Raw genomic sequence first — 14,985 nt, forward strand, 5'->3', positions numbered from 1 at the left:
GCCATGAGGTCGATTTGAATGTTCTAACACGTTCACGAAGTTTCTAGATATTCTGGAAAGATTTAGAATTTTCCAAAGGGTTGACTGTAGGATACCTACTGCAGTTTTATGAGGGCCATAAACTGACCCTTGATAAAAAAAAGGTTTCGCACGATTTCTCTTTTTGGGAGATGAGAAAATTTAAGACGCGCAGAGAATATTCTGGAAACCACGTGGTAAGCTAATATTTCTAAAATTGCAAGAGAATTTATTAGTTATTATTGTTGAGTGATTCAAAAATGCGTAGACGTAGTTTCCGAAATAGATTCTTGTATTTCGCGGGTTCCCGGGCAGAAGGGAGGCTCGTGTTGTAAAGAAATATCTTGAGCACCTACCTTATTTAATTTCCAAGGAATGGACAACGACTGGATGGCGATGATCCGGGGTGCCCGCGTTGTAGAGGGTGTACAGGATGCCAGACCTTTCTGCAGATACCTTGTACGGCGTGGATCGTTGTCCGGGATGTCGTTCAATGGCACCTTGGAATTCTTGATTTCGATCGCGTGCAATTGAGTAGGCCACTCCCGTAATTTAACGTCCGCGTGATTATTATTATTATTATTAATGCTAAAAGGCACGGAGTCGCCGAACAATCTATCGTATTCCGCGTCGTTGTGATAGTCGATTCCAATGAAATTAGAGAGACCACGTGTTGATTCAGTGCGATGTAGTCGTGCTGTTATACGCCGTAGTTGATTCTTTCTTCCTGCACGGCGTGTTTTAGGCATTATAAAATTTAAACATTCTGAACGTCGTTTCGCTTCTGCAATAACTAACGTGCGGCGGTCCTCACTGTTCGTTGTTGCTTTCGGCGAGAGATTATGAGCGGTTCGTCCTCTCTGAATAATCACTACGAGGTTCAGGAAATATTTCTATGTTATAGAATAGTAATTTGTTAGGAATGAATTACTTGACGCGTGTTTTAGGCATTGTAAAATTTAAACATTCTGAACGTCGTTTCGCTTCTGCAATAACTAACGTGCGGCGGTCCTCACTGTTCGTTGTTGCTTTCGGCGAGAGATTATGAGCGGTTCGTCCTCTCTGAATAATCACTACGAGGTTCAGAAAATATTTCTATGTTATAGAATAATAATTTGTTAGGAATGGATTATTCGGCATGTGCAGGCGAGAGAATTCGAGATGCGTTTTAGAAATAATATAGGCTTGGAGATACACGAGGTTGGAACTAATTTAGAATGAATTTAGAATATATATATATATAACACTTTTATTCTAGTATAACACTACGAGTAATACAAAATATCTAAGTTAAATTTTAGAGTTAGAATCTTAAAGTTAGAATTAGTCTTAGAATTAGAATTAGAATCTTAGAGTTAGAATTTGAATTTTAGAATTCGGAGAGAGTCTTAAAGGTGACTGCTCTGCTTGACGGCGCGATTAGAACTGAGCTCCTCTGGGCTCGCTCTGAGGTCCTTCGGTTTTCGGCAGCTCGGTTGCGGCGGCCGAGAGTGGGGGAACTCTCTAGAGTAGGGAGTTGCCGTGGTAGGGAAGTTCCCAGGTGCTGCGGAGCGCCGCGCTCAGGCACTAGGCGGAGTTAGATGTCATGGCCGGCATTGGCGCGCATTTCAAACGGTGTTATAAGAACTTAGAATTATTTTGCATAGGAGTGAAAAATTTAAGTAGCCGGACGTGACACCTCCCCCCTTAGAAGAAAAAGTTGGACCATGTCTAACTTTTTCCAGTTCTATATCATAGTGGGTATAATTTTATTTATGCTTAATGTTAAGGTTAACACTTTCTTATTTCCTAGTGGTGAACGAGTCTATACCTCTTCGTTGAGGAGGTTGCGCAATTCTTTATAATTTACATGCGCTTCACTTTTCACTTTTTGTATTGGTGGGGAGTCTTCTTCTTGTGAGGGGGGGGCTAGGGGTGTTGATTCTTCCTGTACGGGTAGTGGTCCCAGTGGTGGTTGCTTCCTTTTGTTATTTTGTCCTCCGTCGGCCGGTCTTCCCATGTGTAATAATATGTTCGTGACTGATGTCCATACGGCTCCCAGGAGGTGTAGGCTCCATCCGTAAACGGAGTGAAGCGCGTAGCCATGGATCAGTGTGTCTATTATTAATTTGGCAAGTCGTGCGACGACAAAGATGCCCAGCACTCCGGCGCTGGCGGATCCGAAGCTTATGAAACCTTTCCATAAGCGTGCTCCCGTGTTTTCTGCTAGCTTGTCGAGTGTTTTCTCGTCTAGCAGGTTTAGCATGGATAGACTTCCTGTGGGGACTTCGTGTCCCATTGCTCCCCTGGCGATCGTGTTGAGCATTGAGGGTTTTTCCATCGGGAACATGATGTGGTCGCGCAGACGATCCAGGTCTTCGCTGGTGTAAATGCCGCTGGAGGCGAGCGAGTCAGGGCTTACGTATCTCCATGACGGCTTGGTCAACGGCTGGATTGTCGGAGGTGCGATTGACTCCACTGGTTTCGGTGTCAGTCGGTACCATATGTTGTGCACTTGGTACATCGCTGGTAGGAGTTCGTTGCAGTCCTTGAGTGTTCCAGATTTTGTGAGTATTTTTGATCTGGGTAGTAGGAAAAGGGATTTATTCTGGTGGGTGACGGGAAGCTCGTTGTAGCAATTGTCGACGGGTCGTACTCGGCATTCCACAGGTACGCATTTGATGAGGTGGATAACCTCGCCAGCTGTAATGGCGGTGTACCCTGGTGATTTCATAATTCTGTGCGCCATCTCGTCTGGTGCAATGCTTGCAAGGGAGAGAGCGTTGAGCAGGATTTGTCTCTCTAGGGCGCATTTCTGTTCCATTATGTCTCTGTATAGTTGTGATAGCTGTGTTCTGAGGTGTTTTTCTACGTAAATAAACTTGGAGTTTACGTACGAGAAAATATCAAGATTGTCGATTTTGATTTTTGAACGACCTTTGAACACGCGTCCTGGCTGCGTTTCGAGGACGCAGAGCTTGGGGTGCTCAGTTCGCAGGAGTTTATATCCACAGATGTTTGTCTCGGTTGTACTTGCCAGCGCGAACGTGGTATCTTGTGTCGTTACCGTGTAGACCGTTGGGGAGTCCTTATGCGATGATTTCGGTGATAAGCGATGTGCCAATCCTTCGTATAGGACATCGTATCGGCCGAAATGGCAATTGTCGGCAGGTAACACCGACCAGTATGTGGAGGCTCCGTCTGCGTCGTTGCATTCTCCTGTTGTCACGGGGCAGCGAACACCTGAGGGGAGTATTACCTCGTTAGTGTTGTGTTTAACGGGTAACTCCAGCTTCCGGGTAGTGATCCGTATTGAGGCTTGGACGATTGCGTTATCCCAGGTGCCGTACGGATCGCTGTATTGAGTCCCGCTACATCCTCCGTCGGTTTTTACGGAACCTGCGAATGTTACTGCGCGCAGATTGGTAGCGTTTGGTTTAATGTCGGAGAGATGTCCGTTTAATCCTAAGGAGATGGTTCCCGTTTCGTGCAGTTTTCTACAAGTATCGGCCGATGTTTCGTGAATGTACTCGCGTCTGCCGTTATGTACGGCAGATATGTGTGAGTGCATCCCACAGTAATAGACAGTTCGGTCGACTTCAATTTTGCACTGGATTCCTGATGTGTGCTCGAATTCGCTCAACTGTAGCAATTGTACGTAGACCTCTTCCTTCTTTGGCTCGATGTCGTCGACTTTGCATTCTTCTATGTCCAATAGTGAGAGCGTAGTGATATTTAAACCGCGGCCTCCGCAGTCGTACCCTATTAGCCCATTAGAGGTTAGGGCTAACAGTGCGATTGCAGTTAGTATGCTTGCGTAGGTCTTCATTCTGTCGTGGTTGGCTGGTTACTGGCCCGTCCTCCGTCGGGGTGTCCGAGATATAGTCATCTTCGGAGTGGGGGTATTCCGGGGTAGGGGCTTGATGTGGCGAGGGTTTTAGCTTATCCATATGTACAATTCTAAACCTATTATTATTTATAGCTAACTTAACATTATGGTTTTTTAGGATTTGTATAATTTTATAGGGGCCTGTATATTGGTCGGATAGTTTCCCCTTTTTGGGTTCTTTTAATAGGTATACGTTATCTCCTACCTTAAATTCCTTTACATTTAGTTTCCTGTCGTAATATTTCTTAGATCTAATCTTAGCTTCTATTAAATTTTCGCGCGCGTTATCTTGTACGTCGCGGATTCTAGAGAACAATTCTCGAAGATAATGCGAGTATGTTTCGTTTTCTTCATTCTCTAGTGGCGGATCGTTGGAGGGGACACGCGCTATTTTGCCGAATATAAGTTCGTGCGGAGTGTATCGCGTGCCTTCGTGTACACTAGTGTTATATGAGAACGTAGCTAACTTCAAAAATTGATCCCATTCGCGGTTTTTATTAACATATTGTTTAAGGTATTCCCATAGTACATGGTGGGATCTTTCAATCGAACCATTCGATTGCGGTCTATAAGCTGTAGTTTTATATTGCTTAATTCTAAACTTACGTGCTATATTGCGCAACAGAGAATTAAGGAAATGTGACCCTTGGTCAGTTAACCAAGCTATAGGAGCGCCGTATATACATATGAATTCGTTAGTGAGTGCATCGGCTACGTCGGTTGCGGATGCGTGCTTCAATGGAATGGCTAGTGAATACTTAGTTAAAAGGTCCTGTATGGTAAGAATGTATGTATTTCCTAAAGAAGTTGTAGGAAGAGGTCCCATTATATCCATTGAGATTTTATCAAATGCTGTGCCTGGCGTATCTGTAAGCACCATTGGTTGTTTAGTTTTTACTCTTACTAATTTTTTCAGTTGACAATCTTTACATTTACGAATATATTCACAGACGTCTTCCTTCATCTTTGGCCAGGAGTATCGTTCTTTTAGTCGGTTATACGTTTTGGTTACTCCTTTATGGCCTCCTATCGCTGAGCTGTGGTTATCTTTTATAATTCTTTCTCTATCTGCAGGGAGTGGAATTTCGATCTTGTTTGCGCATACGAATATCTTAAGATTAGTGTCGCTTAATGTACGCTGCAGCAATGAATATATGATATTCCAGGTAATGCTATCTACATTGTCTTGACATATCGAGATTGACTGTAGGTCCAATTCTGTAACTACGTCCTTTAGTGAGCGTAGCGTTTCTTTGATAATTTCTATTTCAGTGGCGGCTGAGACTCTTTCTTTAGCGATAAGTGATATTAAGTGTCTGTTACCGTTGCAATTAACTTTTGCTCTGCCCAACGTGGCGTCTTTAATTACGGATAGTATGTTATTATCATGCAACATTTGAGCTCCTCGTCCCAGCGGTACGCCTTGTTGCGTAGCAAATATAACAAGATTGTCTTTTCTGGTTATAAAGTTATCTGGAATAGTTATTATTTTGAATCTCGCGTTCGGTTCTCGTAATTCAAAGGGGGTTCTAGGGTTATCGAAGATTTGATTCTCTTCGTCTGAACTGGAGCTATCGTCAGTCTCGATTTCTTTGTCGGATTCATTTTCTGCGGTATCATCAACGTTATTTCTTGTTGATGAATTTACATTTGTTGGTATGGGAGAATCGACATTTGTTGGGGCTTGTGTTTTCTTATGTTGATTAGTCGAAAATAGTGATTCGTCGGAGTCGGATGTGTTTACAAGCGGGAGAATTTGTTCGATAACAGGGTTTCTAGATAACGCGTCGGCGTTAGCATTTATTTTACCTGCTTTGTATTCTACTTTATATTCGTACTCTAGTAATTTTAGACGCCATCGGACTAAACGCGATGATGGGTCCTTTACTGAGTGTAGCCATACTAAAGGCTTATGATCGGTTACTAACTGGAATTGTCGACCATATAGGTATGGTCTGAAATAATTTACACTATATACTATTGCTAACAGTTCTTTCTCAATGGTAGAGTAGTTTATTTCTGCTTTATTCAATAGTCTCGATGTGTAGGCTATAGGAAGATCCTTCCCTATAGTGCCCTGGCTAAGTATTCCTCCAACCGCATATCCGGATGCGTCGGTAGTTACAATGAACGGTTTAGTGAAGTCTGGGTATTGCAAAATCGGTTCGTTACAAAGCGCATTGCGGAGCTGCGTGAAAGCCGACTCTTGTTCCTCTTTCCAGACGAATGATTCCTCTTTCTTTAGCAGATTCGTGAGAGGTTGTGCTATCTTGGAGAAGTTAGGTATAAACCTTCGATAGTAGCCCGCGAGTCCTAAGAATTGTTTTATGTTTTTCGCGTGTTTGGGTCTAGGGAAATCTTCGACCGCTGTTATTTTCTTGGGATCGGGTTTTACTCCGGCTTCACTTATTACATGGCCCAGGTATGTGACTTCTTTGCGGAGGAATTCGCATTTGTCGGGCTGGAGGCGCAGTCCTGCCCTTCTGAGTCGTTCCGCTAGTTTGTGGAATTTGATTTCGTGTTCTCGCAACGAACTGGAATACAATACTATATCGTCGAGATACACGAAGAGTTCGGCACCTTGAAGTCCCGACAGTACCTGGTCCATGAGCCTTTGGAAGGTCGCGGGGGCATTTTTGAGCCCGAATGGCATTCGTTTAAATTCATAATGCCCATACGGAGTGGAAAACGCGGTTTTATGTGTGTGGGATTCGTTCATCTTTATCTGGTGAAAACCCGATGCCAAGTCAAACACACTAAAGTATTTCGCGCTCCCCAGCTGATCGAGGATCTCTACTATGTTTGGTAAGGGGTAAGCGTCCCCGACTGTTTTTTCGTTCAGTGCTCGGTAATCTATTACCATTCGCCAACGCTTGTTACCTTGTGAGTCCGGTTTTTTGGGCACGATCCACAAGGGGGAGTTATATGGTGACATAGATGGTTGGATTACATCATTCTCAATGAGTTCTTGCACTTGTTTGTTAATCTCCTCCTTGTGCATCGGCGGGTATCTGTATTGTTTTGTGTGTACCGGAAGTTCGTCGGTCGTTGGGATGGTGTGTGTGGTGACGTTAGTAGAGTGTAGTTTGTCGGTAGGAAGGCGAAACAGATCATTGTAAGTGTGTATTAGGTTATGTACGTGTTTCGTTTCTTCCGTGTTTAGATGATCGAGTCGCAGTAGTGTCTTAATCTTGTCGGGACGGGATGTGTTTTGTTTACTTAGTGTTGCGACGTACTGTGTTTTCTTAGCGAAGGTCTCCTCATGCCCTAAGGTTGGGAGAGCGGCTTCGGAGGTTTTATGACTCTTGGTCGAGGGATGAGATTTGGAGAGAGTGCTTTTACGACTCTTAGAAGGGGGCGGTGAGCCCTCATGGTCTCGAGGATAGGATGTGGAGAGTTTTTCTATCTCTTGAAGACTTATTCTAGGTAAGTTGAACTTGAGATCCTTATCGCTTGTATTGACGGCTTTTATGTAGGCTATGCCGTTGCGGTTGGTGACGATGGCGTCTCCTAAGTAGATGTCATCGTTTACGTGGATCCGTGATATATACCCTACGCTAACGTTGGTATCGCTAACACGGAGCGGTAGTGTAGTTCGCGATCTTGCTGGGATCGTGAATGTTTGTTCGGCGTTGAAAGGGATTGAGGCCCCTTGCCAAATGATGCAGCGTTTGACGTAGTCTATTTTAGACGCGTCTTGTAAGAATTCGGAACCTAAGATTCCGTCTTGCGAGATTGGAAAATCGTCGGTGACGACGTGGAGTTTGATTTGGTGACCGAGGTATTTTATGCTAATAGTCCCGAGCGTTTTGATTTTATCGTTCGTGATTCCGCTAAGGAAGATCGTCGAACTTTTATCAATGTCGTTGCTGGGGAGTATTTGTCCTTGTTTGACAAGATTAGGCGCTGCACCTGTGTCTATCATAAAGCATGTCTCGGTCGATAATCCACCTGCGGCTATGGTGACCGCGGGCGCATGTGAAAAATCGTTCGGAGTTAACATTGCGATTCGCGTGTTTCCGGATCGTGTTCCGTGCTTATCGCTCTTATCGGGCGGTTCGTTTGAGAAGAGGCCCCTTGGTGAGGTGTACCCGACCTTCCCGCGGGGCTCGGTGCGTTTCCCGACTCATTTTTTTGTACGTTATTATTATATTCACGTTTTCTGCATTCTTCTATCTCGTGCCCGTTGTTTTTGCAATAGCGGCACCATTTATTGCGACGGTCGTTGTAACGAGTAGGCGCATTAGTGTTTGTGTTAGTATTATTGTAATTTTGGCGTCTATCGCCATATGTTGGGCGTTCGTCGGAGAATCTCACCGGATCGTTACGCGTATTGTTCGGATAGCGTTCCCGAAAATAATTTTCGTTACGCGGAGGCGTATTAGCGTATCCCCGACGCGTATGTTCGTTTCGCGGTGGTTCGGGTTCGCGGCGGTCACGTGTTTTATATCGATCGCGGTCTATTTCTTCCCGTTTTGCGAGTTCTTTCGCTCTCGCGAACGCCTCAGACGGGACGGAGTATAATCGTCTGTCCATCTGCAATCTGTACTGCAGAGGGAGTCCTTCGCAGAAGGATCGTGCCGTGAGTTCGTCGATTCTTAGGGCTGTCTCATTATCTATGCGTCCCATTGCGCGGCGTTCGGCGTCTAAAATCGCGGATCGTAGATCTTTGACGCGGCTGATGTAATCTAACATGTGCTCTTGGGGTTTTAAGTATACGATACTAAGTTCTCCCCTGTATTGATCGATCGTTTTCGCGGGCCCGAATGCGTTATTTAATAGGTCGATCAGTTGTGTGATGCTTTCGCAGGGCTCCCCCTCGACGGCGCTATAGGCACGCCCGCTAAGCTTATTAAGTAAGAGTTTGGTGAGGTTGCGTTCGGATGTCGGGGGAATTATTTCTTTCGCGCGTTGGCATGCCCGTGTAAATTGCCTTAACGGTATATTATAACCGTCGAAAGTAGGCACGGTTTCGGTCGCTTCGCGAAAGGAGACCTTGGGGGACTGGGGTCGTCCGGAAGGTAACTCGGAATGCCCGGCGGAGTCGTCGAGCGATAGTAGTGGTTGGCCCGAGAGTCTGATAGACGGACTGGGCTCTCGCCGCAGCCGATTCACCTCATTGCGTAATATTTCGATTTCCGCGAGGAGATCGTTTTTGAGGGAATTCATATCCTCAGGGATGGTGCCCTGGGGTTGGCTCTTTCCCGGATTCCTTTCCATATTTTCGCGGAGCGTTTCGATTTCGCGTTCTCGTTTATCTGCTCTTTTTCGTTGCTCTTCGAGGAGTGCGGCCTCCTCTCTTAGGCTGATTTCTTTGGTTTTCGCGAGAGCTTCCCTAGTTCTAATACGATTTTGAGCTTCGATAATTTCGACTTCCTTTTGCTTTAATTTTGCTTGTATATCCGCGAGCTGTGCTTCAGTTAATTCCTTTCCCGCGAATTCCTTTTCAACCGATTCTTCCTTATCTCCCTGTCTTCCGCGCGTCCCGACCATAGCTCGGAAATTTCAGTATCCCACCGCTGTCACCAGTTTTGTTACGTCCGGGGGTGCAGTTGCGGCGTAAATTTTGCGAAATTTAAATCGCGACCTACGAACTCGAACTGCGGGGCGGACTACGTCGTATTTCGGAATTACTCCGGGGATACCCACGACGACAGGTATTTCCTTTATGGTCACGGTCGCGTTTTGGGAGAAAGGGAGCGTTTCGTATAGGTTCGATTACTGACGAATCAGTCCATGTATCCGCGGAATCGTTCGAGTGAATCGTTGACGGAGTGGAAAATAGTGATTACTGTATTACCATCCGAGTCGATACGGTAGGGTTCTTCACCACGGCGGTACAGAAGGTAAGCTCGTTGGCAATGATAACAAGGGTGGTCGATGTCACGTGTTTTCGACAGTCGGTAAAAATTGCAGACTGAGCAAACGACTCCGGTCGGTACGTCGCCGATAACGAGGAGATGCTTAGCGCAAGTTAACCACTCAGATTGCACGCCAATAGGTAAACGCATATGGCAATCCGTACAGAGAGCGGCACTTGTTTCCTTACTAATAAAACCGATTATCCGTTGGCAATACGGGAGGTTATTTAGGGTTTCTTCAATAGTTTCTTCCTCGGAATCATCCTCGGGGAGAAGCAAAGTGGTGGGGATGTCCAAGTGTGACGGTATTATTGGACACATAGGAGTTGATTGTTTAAACTAATGTTAGTTAAAATAAATAATTGCCATGAGGTCGATTTGAATGTTCTAACACGTTCACGAAGTTTCTAGATATTCTGGAAAGATTTAGAATTTTCCAAAGGGTTGACTGTAGGATACCTACTGCAGTTTTATGAGGGCCATAAACTGACCCTTGATAAAAAAAAGGTTTCGCACGATTTCTCTTTTTGGGAGATGAGAAAATTTAAGACGCGCAGAGAATATTCTGGAAACCACGTGGTAAGCTAATATTTCTAAAATTGCAAGAGAATTTATTAGTTATTATTGTTGAGTGATTCAAAAATGCGTAGACGTAGTTTCCGAAATAGATTCTTGTATTTCGCGGGTTCCCGGGCAGAAGGGAGGCTCGTGTTGTAAAGAAATATCTTGAGCACCTACCTTATTTAATTTCCAAGGAATGGACAACGACTGGATGGCGATGATCCGGGGTGCCCGCGTTGTAGAGGGTGTACAGGATGCCAGACCTTTCTGCAGATACCTTGTACGGCGTGGATCGTTGTCCGGGATGTCGTTCAATGGCACCTTGGAATTCTTGATTTCGATCGCGTGCAATTGAGTAGGCCACTCCCGTAATTTAACGTCCGCGTGATTATTATTATTATTATTAATGCTAAAAGGCACGGAGTCGCCGAACAATCTATCGTATTCCGCGTCGTTGTGATAGTCGATTCCAATGAAATTAGAGAGACCACGTGTTGATTCAGTGCGATGTAGTCGTGCTGTTATACGCCGTAGTTGATTCTTTCTTCCTGCACGGCGTGTTTTAGGCATTATAAAATTTAAACATTCTGAACGTCGTTTCGCTTCTGCAATAACTAACGTGCGGCGGTCCTCACTGTTCGTTGTTGCTTTCGGCGAGAGATTATGAGCGGTTCGTCCTCTCTGAATAATCACTACGAGGTTCAGGAAATATTTCTATGTTATAGAATAGTAATTTGTTAGGAATGAATTACTTGACGCGTGTTTTAGGCATTGTAAAATTTAAACATTCTGAACGTCGTTTCGCTTCTGCAATAACTAACGTGCGGCGGTCCTCACTGTTCGTTGTTGCTTTCGGCGAGAGATTATGAGCGGTTCGTCCTCTCTGAATAATCACTACGAGGTTCAGAAAATATTTCTATGTTATAGAATAATAATTTGTTAGGAATGGATTATTCGGCATGTGCAGGCGAGAGAATTCGAGATGCGTTTTAGAAATAATATAGGCTTGGAGATACACGAGGTTGGAACTAATTTAGAATGAATTTAGAATATATATATATATAACACTTTTATTCTAGTATAACACTACGAGTAATACAAAATATCTAAGTTAAATTTTAGAGTTAGAATCTTAAAGTTAGAATTAGTCTTAGAATTAGAATTAGAATCTTAGAGTTAGAATTTGAATTTTAGAATTCGGAGAGAGTCTTAAAGGTGACTGCTCTGCTTGACGGCGCGATTAGAACTGAGCTCCTCTGGGCTCGCTCTGAGGTCCTTCGGTTTTCGGCAGCTCGGTTGCGGCGGCCGAGAGTGGGGGAACTCTCTAGAGTAGGGAGTTGCTGTGGTAGGGAAGTTCCCAGGTGCTGCGGAGCGCCGCGCTCAGGCACTAGGCGGAGTTAGATGTCATGGCCGGCATTGGCGCGCATTTCAAACGGTGTTATAAGAACTTAGAATTATTTTGCATAGGAGTGAAAAATTTAAGTAGCCGGACGTGACAATATATGTATATATAGTTTGATTCTAAATTAAAACACATTAATATGAGCAAAACTATTGATTTAAATATATATCTATAAATCGTTTAATTGTATGTGAAGAGCAACATTGCTGCAATATAATATTACTCTTTACATATAATTTTTAGACACATAAATAATTTACAGATATATATTTAAATCAATAGTTTTGCTCACGCATTAATATGTTTTAATTTAGAATCAAAACATATTAAAGCATTTGATATGGCATGTAATGGTATGGTATAAATTTTGAAATTGTTTACGTCTCGATAACGCTTACTTTCCGTTCACGTTTGCCGAGAAGCTCGACAACATTTCATTCACATTCGTCAAGGTTGACACCTCGATTACTCTTTGTTTACGCTTCTGTAGGAATTTGATGACGCTCCCTATACATTTTATTCACACTTGTCGAAGAGTTTGACGTTGCTTAATTAACGCGCTTTTCTAATGTTTAACAGTCGCTTCCTTTACGTTCCGATGTTTCAAGTTACGCTTTCTAGAAGTTTTGTTTACGCTTCCGTTACTTCTCTTATTCTAGATTTACTCTCCAAATCACGCTTTGTTAACGCTTTCTTTACATTTTATTTTCGCCAGGATTCACCGTCAATCTCATTGACGCTTTGTTTACGCTTTGGCAGGACTTCGATGACGCTCCATTTACATTACGAGAATGCTCACACTTATCGAAGAATTTGATGATGCTTTATTAACGCTTCTTTAACGCTTTAAAGTCGCTTTCTTTACGTTCCGATGTTTCAATTTACGCTTCCTAGAAGTTTTGTTTACGCTTCCGTCACTCTTCTTCTACACTTGATTTACTCTCCAAATCACGCTTTGTTAATGCTCGCTTTACATTTTATTTTCGCCAGGAGGAAACAAGAGATCAACTAATAGACGTTATTATGTCCCACCTGGAGCGAAACAGCCCGATGCTGGAGAGCCACAGGACGGTGAAGAGCAGTCTACGGACCAGACAGCAGCAGCATCTGCAACATCAAACACAGGGAACATGACGCCGGGAACCACAAGTATTATAGAACAAACGCTAACGCAATTTATGCTCACGCTTACCGCTCAAATACAAAGTCAGCAGCAGTAGATGATGGAGCAATTTCGACAGACCCTGCAGCAGTTCGGACAGCCCCAGCAAGCCGATAGACGGACACCGTCCGGAGGCACCACGATTGGAATTTCTGCGACGGGCGGAACGCCGGATCGAGAGACGGCTTTAGCAGACTCCGAGGAGCTCACATCCGGAAATAGCCGAGGAATGGTGCAATCGCTGGTAGGAGCGTTGCCGCCGGCAAACGCAGTATCTCTCCTAGCTCTGCAAATTCCAGAATTCGGTGGCGGAGAGGAGGAGAACGTGATGCGGTAGATCCGACGGGTGGATCTGGTGGCACAAATCCATCGGGTTGCCGACGAGGTCACATTGTTGGCGGCGTCCAGCAAATTAGTGAAGGCGGCCAGGAAGTGGATGGACATCCAAACCGGTGCAACACTCGAGTCCTGGGCGGATTTGCGAGTGGCATTGCAACGGATGTTCGAGAAGAAGGTGCCTCTGTATGTCCAGATGCAGAAAATAGAAGCCCGGAAGTGGACCCCTGGAAAAGAGACATTTCAGCATTATGCAATAGAAAAACTTGCTTTAATGCACGGTCTGAATTTATCTGATAAAGATTCCATAATAGGAGGCAGTGCAAAAGCGTCCCTGAGGGCCACGGTGATGACGGTGACCGCGGAGACCGTCGAATAGTTCCTGGAGCAGATGCTACGGATCACAGCAACTGCAAACGAGGCGGAGAAAAGATCAGCAGCTAACACCAAGGGCGTCAAGGCGTAGGACAGTACCTGCAGAAACTGCGGAAAGAAGGGTCATTCCGCGAAGGAGTGCAGAAGTCCGGAGATCACATGTTTCTCCTGCAAAGAGAAAGGTCACAGAAAATGGGAGTCCTAAATTGAAGAAGGACGCGTCTAAGGGGCAACCAGAACAGTCGAAGGCAGAGGTGTCGGCGGTCGTCACCAGACGTCTCCAGACGAGGAACAAGCAGTGGCGTCGGTCTTGGAAAGCGAGAAGAGTTTAACGATAAGTAACTCACCTGTACAAAAAATAAAACTTTATGGGCAGAATCGCGAGTTTCAAGCGCTCATAGACACGGGAAGTCCAGTTTCGTTTATTTGCAAGAATATTTTTAATAAGTTTTTCGCGCAGAAAGTTAAGCCGTCGAAGGCAATAAATAGAACGTTTACAGCGTTAAATGATTTACCGATAAGTACGCGAGGTACAATAAAATCAATGATTTCTTTCGAACAATGGCCTGGTCTCTGGTTTGATATAGATTTACTTAAATAATCTCAATTTTGTTCATGATCTTATTGTTAGTAGAGATTTTCTAAAGAAAGAAAAATTAGCATTAATATATAGACCGGAAGAAACAGAATCGGTAGATTATGTGCAACTTCTTCCGCAATTTGATGTGTTACGGATGAAGTTACGGATAGTTTAGAGGCAAGAATTGATGATTTGCAAATTAATTTCGACAAGACCATTAAGAATCGATTGAAACATTTTATTTTGAAAGTAGAAAATGATAAGATTCCATTGATAGAGGATAATTACGTAGTAAGAGTTAATATTAAAGATAAATCGACTTATGCGTATGCGCCTTGCCGCTTTGCCTTCGAAGAGAAAAAGCAAATACGAAATATAATAGATGATCTCTTAGATAGGGAAATTATTAAACCAAGCGTCTCGCCGTATTGTGCTAGGATCATTCCGGTTAGAAAAAGAAATGGTATGATGCTTGAATGGTATTGATCTTCGTCCACCTAAATAACCGAGTCACAAAGCAGAGATATCCTTTTCCGATAATAGAAGACTGTTTGATTCGCTTGGGAAACAAAAAAGTATTTACCGTACTTGACCTTAAAGACGGATTCCATCATATTAGAGTCCATCCGGAGGACACTAAATATTTTGCCTTTCCGCAACTCCCGACGGGCAATACGAATATAAACGCTTACCTTTCGGTTTTTGCGAATCACCTGCTGAGTTCCAGAAGCGTTTGGTAAATATCCTACAGCCGTTGATTCGACAGGACAAGGTCGTTGTTTATATTGACGACATTATGATAGCTTCGGATTCCGCGAATGA

Source organism: Prenolepis imparis, unplaced genomic scaffold (assembly GCF_030444845.1).
Source record: "Prenolepis imparis isolate NDT839.2.m4 unplaced genomic scaffold, iyPreImpa1.0 SCAF_8, whole genome shotgun sequence".
In the NCBI taxonomy this organism is placed as follows: Eukaryota; Metazoa; Arthropoda; class Insecta; order Hymenoptera; family Formicidae; genus Prenolepis; species Prenolepis imparis.